This window comes from Eurosta solidaginis, chromosome 2, assembly GCF_040869045.1.
Source record: "Eurosta solidaginis isolate ZX-2024a chromosome 2, ASM4086904v1, whole genome shotgun sequence".
In the NCBI taxonomy this organism is placed as follows: Eukaryota; Metazoa; Arthropoda; class Insecta; order Diptera; family Tephritidae; genus Eurosta; species Eurosta solidaginis.
The window spans coordinates 73,684,767-73,707,648 of NC_090320.1; the positions used below are offsets into that span (position 1 = coordinate 73,684,767).

A 22,882-nucleotide genomic window follows, 5' to 3' on the forward strand; every position below is an offset into this window, starting at 1 on the left:
TTTGAAAAGAATTTTGAAATAGGGTAATATATACATACATATACATTATAGTATATGAGCAAAAATAAAATGAACACAAATAATTCACAGCATTCATTGCTCAGTCATGGAAAAGTCTGATGTAGAAAATCAATAATTCCGTTCTGATTTCTACATCAGTTTTTCCATTTTTTCATTCTTAAGCCTAGTTTTTATTTACAAAAAATTCTCTTACAACTAGATAAAACAAAAAGAGCTTCTGGAAAATATTTTTGCTAAGTATAGCGATGTTTTAAACTACTTTTTAAGGTGACAGAGAGCCCATAAATGAAAAAAATTAAAGGAAGTCCGTCGACACAAGTCACATCTTCAGTCTTAACAGCTCTTCCAAAACTGCATTATGCCGCCGCATTTCCTGAATTTCCTCCAATTTAAGGCTCTCCATCGCCTCAAAATGAGGTTTTTCAACTTGGTTGTGCTCGACAATGTTGTTGACAGCTAGCGAAATATTTTCCAGAAGCTCTTTTTGGACTCCAAGCTCCGCTTCAAGAGCATCTGCAGCAGATCTAGTGGGTTTCCTCTTTCTTTTTGCCGCCCTTGAGGTCTCTGGTAGCTCGCGAGTTGCCCGTGGAAGGGTGGTTGGTGGACTGGATGGCAACTCTAAGTTTTCTTCAGTCAGGACTTCCAAATATTCTATTGGAAACTTCGAATCGTCTTCAGCAATGTTTTTTGTCGTGGGGAGCCCTATTTTTTTTGCCTCGACTCCTTCCACATAGTCCTTCAGGGATATGAGGCTATATATAGCTGCCTCTATATCCGAGAAGGTTTGCTGAGTGTTTGGACCACCACCTGTTGCTTTGCTCGCTTTCGCATTTGCCGCTGCTTTCTGCCGCACATATTTCTTTTGGTCGATCCAAACCTAAAAAGAAGGTAAATCATTTTATTTATAAAGAATTTTTTAATACATTTTTATGCTAATATGAACCTTTTTCCAATCGCTAATTGTTTTTATTGGAGGTCCTGCGGCATTCAATTCTACTTCTGCTTGTTGCTAAAAGCGAGCAACTTCTTCCTTGCCGCCTTTGTTGCAATTTCGGGATATGTCAGGCCTACCCTCCATTAATGCAACCAGCAATTTTAATTGCTGTTTATTTGTGGATTTCTTGGACCTTGAACACACAAAAAGGCTTTTTATTTTAGGAAATTAGAAATTTAAACAAAAAACTTACATCTTTTAATTTTCGTTAATTTGCTGCTATTACGGTTCTCGTTCGAGTAAATTTTCAAAACTCTCTTATTTTAAATTATTACTAGAAAAGTAAATGCACACAGCTATTATTATTTTTAATTTGTTAAAACACTAATGTTTTTCTCCCTTCAAAATCTTTAGGGAATTAACTCCCAAAACCAACAAATCAATTCAAATTTTTTATTGTGTTCGTGATGCCTACTTTTCTCCCAAAACACTTTTCCCCTTTTTCGAAGTTCGTTCGTGATAGCGGGAATGGGAAATGGGAAAAAACTCTCAAGAAATTTGTGTTCGTGATTGCGGGAATGGGAAAAGGGAAAAATCTCCCAAAAAATAAATGTTCAGAATTGGGCTGATTGTTGCGGAGCTGGCAACACTATTCACCACCTTCATATGTTTTCGTTTGTTTAACTTCAACCAAAGAGGATAAATATTTAAAGTATTTATCCTCTTTGCTGCAACAACGAAAAAAACGACAATAATACAGACGGTTTTTCCGCGAATAACTTTTAAACGAGATGAAGAATATAGTTTCGGCTTTCGGATTCTGAATCTTTGCGCAAATACGCGTCTTTTGATACCGCTATCGACATGTGCGACCCGAATTTTAAGTGCAGGACTTAAGTTAAATTTTACTATATTTGGAAATTAAAAAGCTTATATTTCATAAACTAAGAGTTTCCTAGAGTTGCGGATGATAATTTTGTGATTTTTAGGACCACCGCCACCCCTCGAAAAAAAAAAATTTTGAAAATCGTGGCACCTATTCAAAATATACCCCCTTTTTTTCTTACTTGCTTCGATACTAGACCGAGTAATAGGTTTTTTCATAACTAAATTTAGTACCATTTAAGCTCACGACCTCTGCTTTTCAGGTCTGCAAGGTTTGTGTATTCGACGTCTTGCGATGCACCATGTTTCCCCAAAATCTGCAGGGTTTGTGTCATTGTGGATAAAACAAGTGTGATAACTTCTGCATAGACGTCAAACTTAACAATAGATTGGATCACCTGATTTTTAATTGACTATCGCTGTCCCATTCTGTATCTCTTTCTACCACAAGCTGAAGATAGCCGACCCTATGCGCCGCCATATTGAACATCCTGTCAAAACGCTGCCAAAATCATTGTGAAAGAAACTAAGTGTGATATCTTATCTGCCAACTGCCTGACAGGATGTTCAATATGGCTACTTTTTAGCATTTTGCCAGGGTGTTCAATATGGCAGCGCATAGGGCCGGCTATCTTCAGCGGGTGATAGAAAGAGATACAGAATGAGACAGCATTAGTCAATTATAAATCAGGTGATCCATCACTTTGGAATTTTGAAGTCTTTGCAGGAGATATCACTCTTAGTTTCATTCACAATGGCAAAAATGCTAAAAAGTAGCCATATTGAACATTGTCAGGTAGTTGACGGATAAGATATCACACTTGTTTTATCCAAAATGGCTTGTGTATTCGAAGTCTTGCGATTCACCATGTTTCCCAAAATGCATGTTAACATGTCGCAAGACATATACAGAAAATTCTGTTATTATGAATGCACGAAGAGAACGCCAGTGCTGCCAGCATCTGCGCTAGATTGTATCCATCATGGCGGAACTATACAAGGTGACAGCTGATTTGTACTTTTTTAATTTCATTTGATACATCAACCATTGTTGAAGGGCAGAATTATTTTTTTTTTTAGAAGTTTAGTATAACAGCTGTTATACGAGGTGAAAAGTCAGAAGTCAGAGTCTGACTGTAGTGAAGAGGGGTCGGCTGCTAATACGCGTCCAAAAGAGTAGTCAAGCATGTCTTGACATCAGTATTAATAATCCAATGTTGGAAAATAAAAATTTTAACTCGATCAAAAGATATTTTCGAAAAATCGAAAAATGACTCCGGCCCTCTGAAACCGGGGGTTGGGTCCATAGTATTTATGCACAGAACACCTTTCTGGGTTTGCGCCCTTCGGTCGCGCTTATAAAAAATTACCCTGGCTGGTCCACCAATGGGGTGGGATCAAAATTAAATCCATGCAAAATCCCTTTGTACACAACATTTTATTCAGTGGACAACATTACAACAACCACATGAAAATTGTCAACTTCAACTGCAAATATCTCCGCACAGAAACATAGTTTTTCTTTTAGGCAAGGTGCATACGAGGCTACGCGTCATAGACGCTGCAGGCGATATTTGTACGCTTTGATGCCGAACACATGTATTTGAATGCAGAGCTGCATACGAGGCGTCAGCTGCATGAAAGCGACAAAGCGTACAGCAATGATGATCGCTGAGCGTACGTACGCTTGCAAAAAAGGAAGAACAAGATGTTTGTTTAAATTTTTTTTTATGCAAATTTGTGTAATTAGTTAAAAAATGTTACTTTAGTTAATAAAAGTGCGTGAAAGGTATATTACTAAAGCGAAAAAGAGTATTAAACATCACAGCAGCTTGGTTAGACATTGTTGAAGCGTTTAAAACACTTTTTAGGTGTTGGAAACTAGAAATCACCCTTTTCTCCAGTCCGCGGTGGTTTAAAATTGCCTTTCATAATTTACAAAGGCCCCGTGCCCATGCAAACAACGTTTAATACCTATTTTCCTTTGGTTTCGGGGACGAACATAGCTTAAGAAATTTAATTTTTTATTTTTTTTAATAATTGTTTGCTTTTTGTAGCGACGCTCGAAAGTAGCTTCGTGTGCAGATCTTGAAGCGTAGAGAAATTTTAGCTATATGAATTATCTTGTACGCCTCGTGTGTACCTTGCCTTATTGTTGTCGGGGTCAATACGCATCCTTTGACACCTCTCCCGATATTTTTGGACGCGTATTAGCAGTCGCCCCTGTTCTAGACTTTTACCTTATTATAAATACTGAGGTCAAGGCGTGTCAAATGGAGCCCTGTTATAAATTATTACCAAAAAAAAGTTATGTTCCGTAATTTGACGGAAAATCCCATTCGTTTAGAGGATCAAAAAAACTCAACGGTGCGTTCAGAAAGTTGTCACCGTTGTGAATTCATACAAGTGGCGAATGTTTGAAAAAAACGTTCACAATAGTAAACAGCCTGGATCACCTGTTAAATCGCTTTGTTATGGATTCGCATTTTCGGTGGAAGCATTAAGAAAGGCGGCTGGGGCGGGTCCTTGCCAACCTTACTGTTCCTGCGTCATAAACAGAAAAAAATGGTCATATCATGCCTATTCAAAACCAACAGTCAAAATCAAAAAAAAAAACTGACATAAGCGCAGAGACCAATTCAAAACGCTTATCAATTCAAAAGAAACGACATCCGGTCGAACCGGATGCCACGGACAGACCGTTAAAATCAAAACTACATTCAAAAATTCAAAAAAAAAAAGCAATAAACCAATCTAACGAAAAAACTTAACCGAACCGGACATGACCGGTTACCCTAACATTCAAAAATCAAAATAAAAAAAGCTGAAAAGTAAAATAACAAAAGCTGAAAAGAAACACATAAAAGGCCGAATATACAGAGGGGCGCCGCGGGTGTTGTTGCGACGCCCGGTGCTTTAACCCACCTTCAAATCCATGCCACCGACGCACCTGAATTTCGGTGGCCCCTTACCTGTATGCCCTAAGTGCCTTCTAAATGAATAAGGGAGTCAGCGTTCCCATTCTTATTATAACAATTTTATTTACAATTCATTATTAAACTTTATCAAAATACTTTGTATTTTTAGAATTTAATTTATGCCGTAAATGAATCTGTATGATATTTTATGTAGGCTTGCACTTTCTCTCTAATTACTTGTCTGTTCACATTCAAGCACCTGTAAATATTTCTTACAAAAGGAATTCATGAATGCTCTTCGCAACTTTTCAGCTCATAAGGCAATACAATTTAATTTTAATTAGTTGAAGTCTAAATTTGAATTTTGTTGGGCTTACATAAAATATAATATAAATTCAAAAATGTATATATGTTTGCACATATAAGTATAATAAATTTATTATATTAACGTGTTTTTGGTATTTTTGTTTTTAAACATTTTCTTTAAATTCTATTCTACTTTACATACATAAAATATGTTATTTGTTTAACGGCAAGTTTTGTTTAAATTAAATTACTATTTATGTATTTATGTATATAGAGCAGCTAATTAAATTTATGGGGGGGAGGGGGGGGGGGGGGGGAGGGGGTGTAGGAATTAGTAAGATTTTCGAATTCGTATAGCTTTGCATTTTCCTTTTCAATAAAAGTTGATTTTTATCTCTGCTAAAAATGTATCCAAAACAATATATTTTATACACTATTGTACAGGTATGTTTATATGCATGTATGTTAAGAGGTGAAGAAATCAAAATATATGCAGCACGTAAAAAGATATTCACTAATAGGAGACATTAATTAAAAAAAAAATATATATATATATTTTTTTTCTTCTTTTTTTTGGCAAAATTTGTTTGAAAAAAAGGTAAAAGTATGTTTTATTAATAATAGCGTTGTAAGAGTGAATTTAAAGTCATTCACGCACATAAATATGTATGCAAGTATGGAATTAATCTATTATGATAGTTAGTTTATATACATAAGGAAATAGAGTTGTTGTTGTTTTACTTTTGAGACTACATATGCCTGTATAAGTACGGTGGGGATCATTAATAAAAATTGGTTACATTGAAAATTTGTTCATCAAAAAAAAATCTGGTTTTTGTTATTCCAGAACGGACTCGACCAGGTAGGCCGGTACCTACTTAGCCGGAAAAGACCGTCCGGCGGCATCTGCTGGTGTACCTCCTGATGACGTGGTTGATGGTAGCTGTTCTTACCGGTTATGTGTTGAAGCCGGTTATTATGGTTCTTGCTGGTATTTTTAGTTGCCGGCTATTATGGCTGGTGATGGTGGTAAGCCTGGGAGCTTCATGAGCGCTATATCTGGTGGTAGCGCTTGATGGAGTATTATACATGAGTTTTTCCAAGTTAAAGGATTTGGTTGTTTGTAGTTGCTACAGACTCATCGATGACACCGTGTCGTTTATGGTCTTAACTCGGTAGATATTAGTAGTAGGAGTCCGTGGAAGAGCACAAAAAGGTTGAATTTTGTTTCTGCAGGGCTTTGGTTTTCAACTCACTTGCAGATTCGACCAGTAATGGTTTTAATTACAATATTTTCACCTTTTTGTATTTTACTGGCAGAATGTAGCACAAGGTGAAGTGTTCAATTTTGGCTTTTCCATGCGATTTCAACAAGGCCAATTACAAAGCAATAAAATTGGAAGCAGATATGAATTCTTGTACAGCAATTTTACTGCAATCGATATTTTTCGCCACAATTAAGTTTAATATAGCGTACTTTAGGTATTTAGTATATTTCAGTTTTTCACTGGTGCAAATTTGCTTTTATTCCATTGGTTACAGTTTTTTCCATATACTGCTTAGCTAACCCCACAAGAAGTATCTTACCAACGTTTTGCTTCCACTTTGAAGAAGGTCCTCTGAAACTGTCACTACAAAGGAGGAATCGCAGTTGTAATGCTGCCACGCTCTCCCGTTGCTGGTATATTGGAATGTCGGCGCATCAGCATAGATTAGATTGATACGAATCTTTTGCTTATGCTCTCATATTTTCGCTCTCACGAGGGATTTATCTTCTAGTTGTTGCTGGCAACAATCACAGATAAATCCCTCGCGCCAGCTGAAGCGGGTGCCAGGACAAAAAATGTGTCAACCAAAACGGAAAACGTGTCAAAAATTTTGGTAAATAGTTTGACCTACAGCTGTAGAATAGCGTTCAAAAATTATGGGAAAAAGGACAAAAATACTTGTTTTAGTGAAAGTATTATTAGTTCGAAGGCGGAGGGTAAATATTATTTCCCATTCAAAAGTTATCACTAAAAATAAGTTTTGTAAATATGAACTCCCGATGCAACCAGTCCATTTTGATCACAGAACCTGGAACGCCAGACATGCAGGATAAGCCCTATCCATTAAATAATGTTAACTATTATATCATAGGTCCGATTTACTGAAATTTCAAAAGAATATATGGTTTTCACTGCGAGTTAAATGCGTTACAATATTTGACTAATTAATTTAATCGAAATGTAAATTTTACTTAGATTTGTTTATATTTAACTCTAAATAGTCGTATTATTGTAAAATAACTTTAAGGAAATAAATATTTTACGACTATCATTTTATTAAATGATTGAAACTATAATCGCCGAAATGTATGTCAAAAATACCCATTTTCAGATCTATTCATTTTTGTTTGTAGTGGCATCATTGATAAATGTAATAAAAAATTTGCATTTTGACACCGCTCTCACGAAACAAAGAGTTGCAAATCCATTCATCTATGGCATCAGCTCTCAATTCCAAAACACAACACCCCTACAAGACGGAGGTAACCAGTTCACCCACACATTCAAAGCTTTTTTCGCTCTCCACTAACCCATCGACGTTTCATGCTGTCATCGAAATGACAGTTCATTAATTATTCCGGAAAACATTGAAACGCAGAAAAAATGTCTTTGTTTACAATGAAAAATATCTTGTGCTTTTAGTTGTGATATGTGACGGAAATTAAAAATTTTGTTGCAGAGAACACCTTTTTGCGTTGGCGGCCTTCGCCCAAAATAACATTAAGTTAATTTTAGTTGACATGTGACGGAAATTAAAAATTTTGCTGCAGGGACCATCTTTTGGCGTTGGCGGCCTTCGCCCAAAATAATATTAAGGGTAACGTTTTACAAGACGGTGCACCACCTAATTTAAAAATATCAAATAATAATAAAAACGGAGCTCGAGGCGCGTCTTTTGATTTCACGTTTGATAATTTTTGATAAAAATTAGGTGGTGCACCGTCTTTTAAATCGTTACCATATTAAGTTGTATAGAATCGACGGGATGGCCTACAAGGTTTCATGTCATACTAAATCGCTCCCGATATGGTCGGCCTATTACCTAAATGGTTCCCGGAACGTACCCGATCTGCATCCGGCAAAGGACCAACAAAGTCGATAACGGGGTGTCCTTATCGCTACAACAACAATATTATATCCTTTCTGATTTTCATTCATACGTATGTGCATTTTTAAATAATAAAAAAATTTTATATTATTCTAATAGATAGCATCTCCGCCGGGTTGCGAATTAGCTCAAAATATGCCAAAATCAATTAAATGCCGATCCACGTGTCATTTGCCAAGGATACAAAGTACTTTACAAGCAAAATGCATTGGAATACGGTACCAAACTGCTTGGATGTATTTCCCTGAAAAGGGTGGAGCTACGCATCTTGGTTTGCCAGTATTTGCTTCGGTAATTTATATTGATCTGTATTGATTAAAAATTGCGATAGTAGATAATGTAATGTGAATTAAAATTGAATAGGTACCCGGAGCAAAAAAGGCACCTGATCGGCATGCAACTGTTATTTATGTGGCGCCACCGGGAGCTGCTTCTGCTATCCTAGAAGCATTAGAAGCAGAAATGTCTTTGATTTTTTGCATCACCAAAGGTGTTTCATAACATGATATGGTTCGCGTTAAGCACGATCTCTTAAGGCAAAGAAATCGCGTTTAGTCAGGCCCGATTGTCCAGGAATCATCGCGCCAGAAAGGGTAAGTAAATTGGCTACCATATTAAATATATAAGCAACATGTATGAATTTTTTAGTGATAATTTGTCATGCTTTTGTTGATAATCAACTGAAGAATGCAAATACGATAGATTCGAAGTTCATGTGAAAACCAATTAATTTTTTTAATTAGCGTTTGGAGAGAAAAATACATATATACATACATATATGCATAGAAGGGGAGGAATTAATTAGTTATTATCAGTAGATTTGCAAGATTTTTGTCATTTTCCCTGCATCGCTGTTGTCATTACATTGCGTTAAGAGAGGACATCAACACCTACTACCCACAGCCAGTTAAAATTTTAGTAAATTTTGCTCTTTTCATCACTGTTTCAAAACGTGGAAATTTATATATCGAGCATTCCATGGTCATTATTAATATTCAATCCCTAGAAGGTTTAATGTAGTCATATCAATAGTTCCCGAGATGGTAGGGCTGGTACCACAATGGTGCTTGTTTATTTATTTATTTATTTATTAGTCTAAAACTTTAACAATTAATCAGACTAAGAACTAAAGACCGGAACGTAGATAGATAGATAATTTATTGAGGATTGCACAGTGACTTGCACATCTCCTTCACAGCACCTCATCCTAGCCGACTTCCTTGATGAACCCCAGCAGTGTTCTTGGCTTGAGGGATTAAATGTGGGAATGCTCTGGCCATGGTGAGCCCATAAACTTAGCTCTACGTCTTGAAATTGCGCCGCAATCTAGAAGAATATGTCCACCGTCCGCTGATCCATCACAAAATCGGTATGTGTTGTTCGATATTATACCCAGCTTTTGCATGTAACTGTTCAGTCTACAGTGTCTAGTAAGAATAGCCGTTAGGGTTCTTAGGTTATCTTTTTGAGAGGCCTATTAATGCCCTATATCGAGTTGTGCTGTAACCCCCTACCAGTAAGTTAGATTGACTCAGGCCTGGCATATTGCGCCAATGTTCTCTCTTTTCCCTCCCTTCTGCTAATAAATGCCCCTGTGGGCCAACTGGCAGGAACGGCTGGGGATCGATGGGTCATGCAGTTGCTGCCTCTCTTTCCGTGTTGTCCGCCTGCGACCGATCACAAATTGTCATCAATGTCCTCTAACGGGAGTCCAAGAAACTTTCTGTTTCAACAGGGGTAGACCATAATGAGAGGAGTGTTAGAGGCGTTTGTTCCACAATACAGTTAAGATGGTTGGTGTCATGTGGGGACACATTACAAGCAGGACAATGTTTTGTATGTCGGGGTTGATTCTGGATAGGTAAGAGTTTAACCTGTTACGGTATCCAGATCGAAGTTGAGAGTGACTACTCGCGTTTCCCTAGGGAGAGTGCGTTCTTCCTCTGCTAGTTTTGTTCTTTGAGAACAGGAATCACCGGCATAGAGGTCCGACGCCTGTTTTTGGAGTTCACTGAAGACATGCTTGTGTTTTTTAGCTTCATACGGCTGTGTTCTCAGGTGCCGTATTTCCTCATAATGTAATGCGAGTGATTCCGATCAGCAACAGTAAATATCGGCTGAAAATACCGAATTCCAGCGAAATTAGTTTTTGGAACTGTTTGGAGTTACAGGTGGCGACCGATTTTCTTTTCCATAAGGCCGGATGCATTGTATTTTGCTGCTTCCAATATTACCATTTCCTTTTCGCGCTCCAGTCTCGGATATATCATGTAAAAAATAATTTATTTAATTTAATTTTATTTATTTATTATTACGGCTGTTTAGGCCTAAAACTTAAACTACTAAGTACAATTCATTATTATATCACTTATTTCTATTGAATATGCTGTTGGAATGCCACGTGATTCCGATCAGCATATTTACTGGCGTGACAAACGGACGAGTCTGGGAGCCAGTCATTTAAGGAAGGTTGGAAAGGACGCGTTTCCAATCCTCCAGTGCTCCCAGCTTAAGGCAACAAAATTTGGAACTTATGTTTTTCAAATATATTTGTATTTTAAGCTGTCAGAATGTATTGGTCTCCGATCAACACAGCTAAACCTGTCTTTGGATGTTGGAAATTGAAAATAACGTGTACCCAATCACCCCTCCACTTTGTTTATTAAAGACGCTGTCGGAATGCATGAAGATTCCGATCAGCACAGCTCAAAATATAATGGGAGGTTGAAAAGGACGTGTTTCCAATCCCCCCTGCTCCAACTTTTGTTTGACCTTATTTTGGTTACACATCATATAATTTTATTGTTATATTAATGCTGTCGGAATGCGAGTGATTCCGATCAGCAACAGTAAATATAGGCTGAAAATACAGAATTCCAGCGAAATTAGTTGTTGGAACTGTCTTGGAGTTACAGGTGGCGACTGATTTTTTTTCCTTAGGGCCGGGTGCATTGTATTTTTCTGCTATCAATATTACCGGTACCACAGGTGCTAGCCCGACCATCTCGGGAACGACTTATGTGGCCACATTAAACCTTCAGGTCATCCCCTCCCTCCCACCCCCAAGTTCCATGAAACAGGATTCGCCGCGGATAGGTGAGGTTGACAATTGGGTTTGGAGAAGCTATATATTGCGCTGGAAACCTGAAGGGTTGCGCTACATACCCCTTGAATCTGGTATTTTAGTCGCCTTTTACGACAGGCATACCTACCGCGGGTATATTCTGACCACCTTACCCGCTGGGGGAGAGTCCGCCTGCTCATTACCCTCCACTCCCCTGTGGCCTAGGACCCAGTGCAACAGTACTACGTTGTGTGCTCCTATTGATTCAGCTTTTCTACGCACTGAAGGACCAGCGCTGACTTTATTTCGAACGCCGCAAATGCCTTTACTGGGGACTGACTGTCTGGGTGAGTATGGCAATTGTTTCATTGGGGTATCAGCGCTGAAGGTTCAGCTTAGCGCACTAACTTATGGCGAATACTTCCGCTTGGAAAATGCTCGGATGTGCTTTTGGAGGTACTGATAATTTGGCTCTGGGTCCGAAAACTCTGGCCCCAATCCCCTCTGGCGTCTTCGAGCCACCTATGTACCATACGATCTTGAGCAGACTAGTAATACATTGCACCCGCCTATACCTATACAGCCGTACCAAGAGACCGAGCAGCCCATTACATATTGGCACAACCGGAGCACTGCTGGACATCCATCCTATATGAAAGCTATGCATTCAAAAGTGTTTGTACCAGTGGCTGGTGCACACTGAACTGGACCAATGTATGCTATATTGAGGCCTGCACAAATACCAAGCTATGTTTATGTAAATAATGTTACTGCTAATGTCAATTTGCACGGTTGAGCACATACAGTACCTACGTTTATACAAGGTGGAACACCACACTACCTACATGGCGATGTAGCCACCGATCAGGTTGTTGTAAGAGATTAATTAAAATATGTTATTCATAAACACTGATTCTTATATTTACATTATCATTAAACTGTAGACTAGACTCATGACGGGTATTCTTACTGGACACTGCCTTCTGGCGTCACATGCCTTTAAATTAGGCTTGGTCAGTGATAGCATATGTAGGAAGTGCGGGTTGGAGGAGGAAACGATCGATTACGTTCTGTGACCGTGCCCTGCGCTTGCCGGGCTCACTCCAGCTGACAGCTGTCAGATCTAGAAGCAGCAAGTGGCTTAAGTTCTAGGAAGCTGCTAACCTACTGGAGCCATGAGAAGCGTGAGTGCACTTTGGGTGTCCCAAGACAAGTTGCGTACCTGCTCCGAATAATTTGTAGCTATCTAAGCGAAAAAGTACTCATTTTTGATACAGATGAGGGACATAGAAAGCACAACACCACGGGCGGTGTCCCTCAGGGATCTGTTCTAGGTCCAACTCTTTGAAATGCGATGTATGGCGGGGTCCTACAAATCGACCTTCCCGAAGGCACGGAAATTGTCGGCTATGCAGATGATATTGTCGTAGTAGCAGTGGCCAAGAAACATGATCTGCTCCAAGCATTATGTAATGACGCCGTGGGAAGAATAAAGGAATGGTTGAACACGGGGCTGGAGATGGCTAGCAATAAGACAGAAGTGGTTCTGATGAGCTCAAAGCGGACTGTGGATGAGTTGGTCCTAACCATAGGAGACTATCAAATAAATTCAAAGCCCTCCTTTAAATATCTAGGGAGTAATCATTGACTCAAAACTAACTTTTAGGGAGCACTTCAGGGCGGTGGGTGAGAAAGTTTCTAGAGTTAGCGGAACCCTAACGCGAATAATGCCCAACATCGGCGGCCCAAGCGAAGCTACCCGTCAGCTATTATCGAACGTAACCAGCTCTATAATATTATATGCAGCACCAGTATGGCACAGATCTAAAATGGTCCACCAAAAAGATATACTAGCAGCCTACCGCATTACTGCTATACGAATAGCATGTGCTGTTCCCACGATGCGATCCATGTTTTATCCAGGAAAATCCCAGTAGATCTACTCTCAGGTGAAATGGCCGATCTGTATGGCATTGGATTCAGCCGACCATCTGAAGATGCTAAGAAAAGCGCAAGGTCACGAACAATAGTTAGGTGGCAAGAACGGTGGGAAGATTCGAGAAAAGAGCGCTGGACCTTCATGCTAGTCCGGAATATAGCGTAATGGTACAAGCAAAAACAAGGCGAACTAAATTCCCATCTCACACAGATATTGAACCGGCACGGTGGCTTCAAGGAATATCTACATAAGCGTGGGGTAGAGGAGCATCCTTTCTGTCCAAGCTGTCCATCCGAATTGGAAAGCGCAGAACATGTAATGTTACTGCCCTCGTTTTCACGGCGAAAGACTGTCTGTAAACAGAGTTTTTGGAGAGGAACCTTCCATTAGGAATTTAGTTCCACGAATTTGCGGACAAATAGATTGTTGGATTGCTGTGAGCAAGATGGCCTTTATAGTAATGACGAAATTGATGCATGCCGAAAGGGAGCGCAGAGAAATGCGCATACGAAGTAGTGGCGACTAAATCGCCTTTCCCCCGAAGTTACTTTACCAGGTCCTGATTCTAGTTATCTGAAATATCTCTTGTGCCTTTTGCCTCTCAGAAAAGAGCTATGTGTGGAGCCCTATTTGTGGAACACTTTTCGGCTTATATTAAAAACTTTTAATCTATTCTTACTGATATGAGTTTCTTTTTCATTCTAGGTAATTTGATTTTGACGATGTGAGGATAGAAATATCCCAAATATTCCAGCTGTGGCTGTAAGAACATACATTTGCTCAAATTAGAAGAAAACTGCACGGTTGAGCACATCCAGTACCTACGTTTATACAAGGAGGAACACCACACTACTTTCACGGGGATGTAGCCACCGATCACGTTGTTGTAAGAGCTTATTTTAAATATGTTATTCATAAACACGGATTCTAATATTTTGTTTTGGTTTTTACTTTAGAGTCAACCTGTTATATAGGCGATGTCAGCTATGCCTGTAACTTAAGCGCCTTCAGATGTAATAGTTACCGCGGACGAGGTCACAGGAGTAGTTCACTACGTGGGGATTACACTAATCAAGGACTTTCAATATCGGAAGGTTTTCCAGCACCATAACAACACCAACAATAGGTGCAATCACTCGAATAAATTGTACAACAAACGTTAACACCACATCATCAGCCAGCAACAACAACAACAATCGCAACAAGTTGAAACTTCTAAACAATTAAGGACTAGTGAACCACCAACATATCCACAATATGCGCAAACATCAACACCAACTTATGTCGTCTACTTTGCAACACGGTGAAGATGGCCAAGGCCATTCTGATTCTAATACTGATAAAGGCGAACCATTGGCAAATTTAAAAACTCAAACAGACCACGAAAAATGTTGATGATGGTATTAATTCTAGTACGGATAGTGAAGAATTTAAGCCTAGGAAAAAAGCTAAACTTGATAAAAACTTAACCGAAGATGACGATGTTTCTAATTCTAATACTAAGGAAGATGAACCTTTGATAAATATGAATCTTACAACAGAGTTATCAAAAAATGACGATGATGATAATGATGTTGATGCAAAGTCCAATATTAAAAATGATGAAAATTATGAAACAGAATCTGAAAATAGTATGAGTGTGGATTAAACCTGAAGCAAAACATGACAGTACGACCAGAATTAGATGTTAAGAAAAGAGCCTACATAAAGAAGTTTAGTATATTTATGGAAAATTTATCATGAGACAATGCCCAATGTATGTATTTCAATTAAATTCAGCACATTGTTGGAAAAAGCATCTAAACTTTATGCATCGTGTAGAGAAACCAGAACATTTACAATTTAAATATAACGAACGTGATGCAAAATGTAAATTTTGTGATATTCAAGCAGCTACACCAAGCTTCAACAAATTATTGGACCATGAGATTTCTCATATGCCCAATAGTCATTATTTAAAATGTAAATTATGCGATTGGAAGACGAAAATACATTCAAGTATGAATTTTCATTTACGTGTACAACACGCTAAAACAATTGATGTAACAACGAAAAGTTTAGAATTGACTGTTTGTCCATATTGTAATCACAATGGTATTTACAATGGTATTTACGCAAACACTTAATAGAGGAACATGAGAAATCAGTGGATGAAAGAACATCTTTTCTATGTTTAGAATGTGGTATTTGTATTTATTTTGTATTTGTATTTATTTGTATTTATTAGGCAATTCATCCCAGCACAACAATTCGACAAAAATTATTTTACAGTGCTAGTCGGTAAAAGGCATAAAATAGGAACAATCTAATCTTGAAACTTAAAGCTAATGACTATGGCTAAGAAAAGGTTACAACAAATAATATATTTAATAAATAGTAAATAGATAAATAAAGGAATGATAGAGTACATTTGCTTAGAAGGAATCAGTATTTTAATTGTCTAGGTTATTATAAATAAAAAATAAATGTAAGGCGCGATAACCTCCGAAGAGATCTAAGGCCGAGCTTCTCTTCCAATTTGCGTCGTGCTCCTCTGGATTTTCCCTACAAATTGGCCGGACGGGACCTACATGTTTTATGCCGACTCCGAACGGCATCTGCAAAGCAGATGAGTTTTCACTGAGAGCTTTTCATGGCAGAAATACACCCGGAGTGCTTGCCAAACACTGCCGAGGGGCGACCCCGCTTAGAAAAATTTTCTTCTAATTGAAAAATCTTATTTCTAAAATGTTGATGTTGATCTGCCCGGAAGTTGAACCCAGGGCATACGGTGTGATAGGCGGAGCACGCTACCATCACACCACGTTGGTTATTATAGAAACTTGTTAATTCTTTATTGAAGAGCAGAGCATTGCTTATAAGCCTAAGTCTAGAAGGGAGCGAGTTCCAAAGACGTATGGAATTAATGAAGAACTGGCGATCAGATATTAGCATACGATGTCTGAAGTGGGTAAGGAGAACAGATCTAGACGACTGGAGAAAATTTAGCCTCCGATACAGATAGTCAGGTTCCTTCATATATATTAATTTATGTAGCGTAGTGAGCGTTTTAAGGTTAATAAGGTTATCGAAAGAAATGTTTAGCAACCTGTAAGCATGTTGAGAGACGTGGTCAAGTCTTTTCAACCCATAGACGTATCTAGCAATGTTGTTATACACAACATTAAGTTTCCTATTACATACATAGTCACAATTGGAGTAAACCTCACAACCATAAAGGAGCGTAGGTATTAAGTACGCTTTTGCTATTAGTAGACGAATATGTAACGGAGTAAAATTTTGTGAAGCCAGAGTGTACGAAGCATCCCATACACTTTTCCCACTGTGCGGAAGATGTGATCTTTCCATGTCAGGGTTTTGTTAAAAACTATACCTAGATTTTTTGCCGTGTAAACGTATTCTATAATAGTGTTGTCTAAAATTAAATTTTCCATTCCACTTTTATCTAGTGACCTTCTATGAATGACTATACATTTCGACTTCTTAGGGTTAAGACATAAGCCGTTCATAGAAGCCCACGTACCAATTTGACACAAATCGTAATTTAAGTTATTAATACTTGAACTGGTACGATCACTAGGACAGCACATATACAATTGTACGTCGTCAGCATAAATGTGAATATTACAATACTTGAGAACACCAGGCAAATCGTTTATATACAAAACAAATAACAGGGGACCAAGGATTTAGCCTTGTGGGACTCCTCTTAAAACACTGACGAAGTCAGACTTTCTGCTACCAACACTTACTGCCTGAGTTCGGTCGGCCAAATACGATCTGATTAGGGCTGTTGCACAGTTGGAGAAATTAAATAGGTTGTCCAGCTTCTTGCAGAGAACGGTGTCGTCGACCGAGTCAAACGCTTTTGAATGGTCGAGAAGAGTCAGGAAAGCAGTAAAATTTTTGTCAACTTGTTCTCGAATATCCTCTATCACCGATAGGAGCGCCGTTTTACAGCTACGATTTGACCTGAATCCAGACTGGGAATCTGTGAGGTTATTATTCTGCACATAAGTATTTATCTGGCAGTGCAAAATTCGTTCGACGACCTTGGAAAGGAAAGGCAGAATAGCTATAGGCCTATACTCCTTGTTTTGCTTGGGGATTGGGATTACCTTAGCAACTTTCCAACATTTGGGAAATACACAGGACGTCAGCACATAGTTAACCAAGTAGGTTAAGTGAGGAAGGATTTTAGGAAGAATTATTTTTAAAAATTTCGGACATATACCATCGAACCCCATAGCATTAGACTTTACTGAAAGAATGGCTTGAACGACATCACAATCATCGACACTAGCAAACTCAAGAGGACCAAAATCAACATTAGCGCGAATACAATAATTATCAGCACATATATTGTCAGTTGAGATTGGCAGATTTACAAAATTTATATTTATCTCATTAATGTCTACATCAGGGAGGACAGAAATATCACATTTGGATTTTCCGATACCAATATGTTTAATCGACTTCCAGGTTTCCTTCGAACTCAAAGCAGCACTAAACTTGTTATTATAAAATTTCTGCTTAGCTGACCTAATGGCTTTGTTTGCAGCGATCCTAGCTGTTTTGAAGCAGTTGTGAACCTCCAGGGTTTTGTATCTTTTCCATCGTGAGTAAGCAAGGTTACGCTGGTGTATTAAGTGTTTTAGATTGGCACTAAACCAAGGGGTATTATTGTGTGTAGCAGCTTTGAGTTTCACTGGCACATAGTTGTCGAAAAAGCCTAATAATATCGTTCTGTAGGAATGATGCCTGATCATCGACCGATGTCAGTGTACGAATCAAGCTCCACTCAGCCGACTCCACCGCTACATTAAGGGAACTGTAATCTATGTAAAATCACGATATGTAAAGGAACATTGTATGTGTGACGTTTGAAAGTTGTAACTAAGAAATATCAGATCGTGTTTTGAAAAGCAAGATGCCGACAATTGATCGTAGTGGAGCAATTTCAGGGGATCACTCACAAAAAATAAATCCAGCAAAGAAGAATTTGAGTCAGTAAAGTGTGTAGGTGAAGTTAAATTGGTGGGAAAAAGTCCAAGAGACTCCATACTTAGCTTTAGAGTTGAGTCGACGAGAAGGTTGGAGTTGAAATCCCCAGCGATGATTATATAAATGAATGGTGAACAATTTAGAAAAAGTACAAGTTTACGTGTACATGTTTATGAAAAGTTTGCTCATTGTACACCACAAGATTTGAACGGAAAGATCTTGAGGGTAGGTTACACCTATATGGCATCTACAAGCTATTTATAATGACTAGTATGGAATGAATCCGGATATGGAAGAAAACGGAGGTGGCGAAATGAATCACCATGCTTCTTTGGATTCTGGTGATACTCCTGACATGCTTCCTAATTTCGCTACGTCTGATCAAACTAATATGACTGCAAACTGATGAGCAACACTACCAGCGCAGGAAAAATAAGAACTTCAAAACAAGGTTTCGGAAAGGGCACGACTATGAATAGACGTTAATGTATTTATATAGTTTATAAATATAAAAATTCACATATGTAAAGTTCACTAGAGTAATAAGGGAATAATTTAAAGGTAATAGTCTAGTTGAGGGGTCGACTGCTAATACGCGTCAAAAAATATCGAGAGAGGTGTCAAACGACGCGTCTTGACATCAGTATTAATAATCCGAAGGCGGAAAATAAAAATTTTAACGCGTTCAAAAGATATTAACGAAAAACCGAAAAAAGACCCGCGGGTACCTCCGAAACCGGGGGTCGGATCCATAGTATTTTTGCGCAGAACACCTTTCTACGTTGGCGGCCTTCGGCCGCGCTTATAAAAAATAACCCTGGGCTACGCCATGCCAAGTCCGGGTGTGTCGTATAACCGTGGCTACCGCCACGGTGATGCACAATTTTTTTGGGGGGTACTAACACAACAACAACCACATGGAAATCGCCAACTTCACCTGCAAATATCTCCGGACAGAGATAAAATTTTCCTTTTCCGCCATCGGATTATTGTTCTCGAGATTAATACGCGTCTTTTGACACCTCTCTCGATATTTTTGGTAGCGTATTAGCAGTCGACCCCTCAACTAGACTATTACCAATTTAAATTGTAAAAAAAACATTGTATATATGAATTATTTATAATTAAATATGGTAATAGTCTAGTTGAGGGGTCGACTGCTAATACGCTACCAAAAATATTGAGAGAGGTGTCAAAAGACGCGTATTAATCTCGAGAACAATAATCCGATGGCGGAAAAGAAAAATTTTATCCATGTCCGGAGATATTTGCAGTTGAAGTTGGCGATTTCCATGTGGTTGTTGTTGTGTTAGTACCCCCAAAAAAAATTGTGCATCACCGTGGCGGTAGCCACGGTTACACCACACACCCGGACTTGGCATGGCGTAGCCCAGGGTTATTTTTTATAAGCGCGGCCGAAGGCCGCCAACGTAGAAAGGTGTTCTGCGCAAAAATACTATGGATCCGACCCCCGGTTTCGGAGGTACCCGCGGGTCTTTTTTCGGTTTTTCGTTAATATCTTTTGAACGCGTTAAAATTTTTATTTTCCGCCTTCGGATTATTAATACTGATGTCAAGACGCGTCGTTTGACACCTCTCTCGATGTTTTTTGACTCGTATTAGCAGTCGACCCCTCAACTAGACTATTACCTTAAATATTATCTGAACATAAAAGAAGCGTTTAATTCATGGAAAAAGCGATTTGTCAGAAGGTAACCGGTACGGGTAACCGATAGGCCAGTTACAAGTGTTGTTTTTGTTGCATATGTTTTGGTTAGCGATAACGAAAACATACCTAATGAAGTAACTTAAAAATGTAAATAACATCGAGCGAGAAGGAATGTCGAAAACACAATAGGTAAGAGCGAGAAAGTGAGTCACACGTACACTATTTTGAGAGACCCCATGCGTTACCTTTTTCACGACAGCAATGTAAAAGTCATTAAGACGATAATTGGTGACCAAGTTATCGGTAACGATTAAGTAATCGATTAGGTAACGGGTACCTGTCTTGTAGGGACGTTATAAAGGGGGCTTGCTCTGGTATGTAAGGAGTACCCACGATGGGTGGCTGTGAATGGAAGCTTCTATGTACGCTTTGTGCTGTAATCTCTTTTCGCCTTCGTCGTCTTACGGGATATTATATATTCAGTTCTCTAAGAAAAATGTGTTTTTGACCTTTTCGAGTTTTTATTTCACATGTAAAAGGTTTAATTTCTTGACACAATTGGACTTCAATTTTTTTTTCCTTCTCATATCTTTTCTTTTTTCCCGGAAACTCGTGGTTTTTCTCTTACTAGCGATTGCCGACTTTTTTTTTCTTGTTTCGATACTTTTCATCGTAACTTTTAGGTCCCATCCCCAGCCACTAGACCATTCCAACGGAAACGCTCCCAAGTGGACCGTAACCGTAGACCATAACCATTGTACAGGTTTACAAGTATGATATGTATGAGAGGGAAACAATTTCTTTCCCTTTCTAACACACGGCAGTTTGACACTTCGGTCAGTGTCAAACTAGCGTGGAATCTGCGTGGAACATGAATTTTGACACTGAACGAAGTGTCAAAATTACCGGGGTTGCTTCGTCGAAAGCGACACAGGGAAACAAAAAAAGGAGCGGAATATATGATATGGGTTGCTGTGATAGTAAATTTTTTTGAACGAATTTAGTATGAAAATGTACTGCACCTATATGGGTCCTACAGAAAATTATACAAAAGTCTTGAATTGGGCTATCTGAGGACACGTAGTTATTCCAGTTTTAAGAATACAAGCACGGGTGATAAGTTTTTCTACCCGCTCAAAAGTTCTCCTCGAAAACCAGTTTGAAACCGAGCTCGACTGCAATAACCCGTCCAAAAATGTGGAAAGAGAAATGAAAAGACGTGTTTTATCCTGTTATCAATAGTCCAAAGGCAAAAAAGTATTCGAATTATTGGAAGCGAGGCAAAAACGCGTCTATTAATACCTCCCCCGACATATTTGGTCGTATTTTAGCAATCGTCCCCGGTAATAAAGTATCACAATTTGGCAATTAAAATTGTCCAAAACATATGGATTTTAAAGAGAGATGTAATTTAGTGCTCGTTTGAAATTAAATAAGGATATTTTATTTGTAATTTTACAATAAAAATTTTACGCAGTTTTTGTTAGCAGCTACTACACTTTTCTTGGACCTAAGAGGTACAACAGTGCCAAATAGCATCCACACAAAAAACTAACAGGAACAAGAATTTTATCAGGTGAGCGTGGCTGTGTATGTGCGTGCTGCTACATATCCTACTTGTAGACCTGTACTATGGACCATAACAGCAGACCGTAACAGCTTTTCGATTCAAACATTTTTTAAAACGACTGGTACATTGCGTTATTTACATATTTTAAAATGTTTTCTTACCTCGCTGCTCATATTTTATCTATCCTCAATAACAACAATAACAATAACAATAACAAAATCAAATTTGGTTTTATAATGAAGTAATATTGTTAATTTATTTGGGTGGATGTTTCCAGCATTGTGAGTGATGACTAAGTGTGATATCTTCTGCATAAACGTCAAAATTCCAAAGTGATTGGATCACCTGATTTGTATTTGACTATCGCTGTCTCATACTGTCTCTCTTTCTATCACCCGCTGAAGATAGGCGCCGCCATATTAAACAGCCTGTCAAAACGCTGAAAAGTAGCCATATTGAACAGCCTGTCAGGCATTTGACAGATAAGATTACACACTTAGTCATCATTCACAATGGTTTCCAGATCTGGTTGATTTAATAAAACTACGTGCTGTCGTTTTCAATGTCCAACCGGAAGTCCCTCATCTTTTTATTCTCTAGTGTTGCCATAATTTACATTAATTGTTTCGATTTACAGAGCTGCCATAAATTTTACTTAAACTATTTTACACAGATCTCGATCATATATATATAATAGCTCTTATATCTATCTAACCTCGAAGGGAACCTGCTCTTTATCTTCACGCTCAACGGAATCATCACTTGTTCTATCCAACCACCTTCGAATACGGTGGGCCTCTATTACCCCATCATAAGGAAGTTGGGTTAATTGGCAGTTGTTAATATCACGAATGACATACCGCTTATTTCCCAACACTTTATGCACTACATATGGTCCCTTGTTTTGGGGAATGAACTTTTTGTTAACTCCAGCAGTATTGTCTACATTTCTAATTACGACATAATCTCCAACCTCATAACTCTCTTGTTTTCTACTGTCGATGGCTAAACGCTTGGTATCATAATATTAGCCGTGTTTTTAACTCGCGTATATCCGTTTACGCTTAAACTTTATATGAACTGCTAAGCGACAAGCTTTAAATACACCTTTGAAATTGCTGCGCATAAATTTTGTCCTACTAAATTTCAATACGCATTAAATAAATAAATAAATTATACTCAGATGTAACTGAAAAATGTGTTTATGTTTCACCCTCTACACTAATTCTATGTATTCTATGTGCGTCCATACTTCATCGCAACTGATTCAGCTACCCAGCAAAAATGTGCCCGTAAATTGACTAGGAAAATGACTAACAGCTGTGTCGATGGAACACGTAAATCGCTAAGTAGCATTTGTACAGGGCAGCAGTAACATTTGTGACCAGTCCATTCCGTCGTGCCTATTTATGTGAT

General features: G+C 38.4%; 1 long non-coding RNA gene across 1 annotated transcript; it reads left to right on the plus strand.

Annotated features, from left to right (window-relative positions):
* The first annotated feature begins 7,638 nt into the window (after positions 1–7,638).
* LOC137239916 (uncharacterized) lies at positions 7,639–15,665 on the plus strand. Its single transcript, XR_010949545.1, has 5 exons — positions 7,639–7,929; positions 8,320–8,511; positions 8,584–8,813; positions 13,929–14,109; positions 14,180–15,665. It is a non-coding gene; the product is annotated as an uncharacterized lncRNA (long non-coding RNA).
* The last annotated feature ends 7,217 nt before the right edge of the window (positions 15,666–22,882 follow it).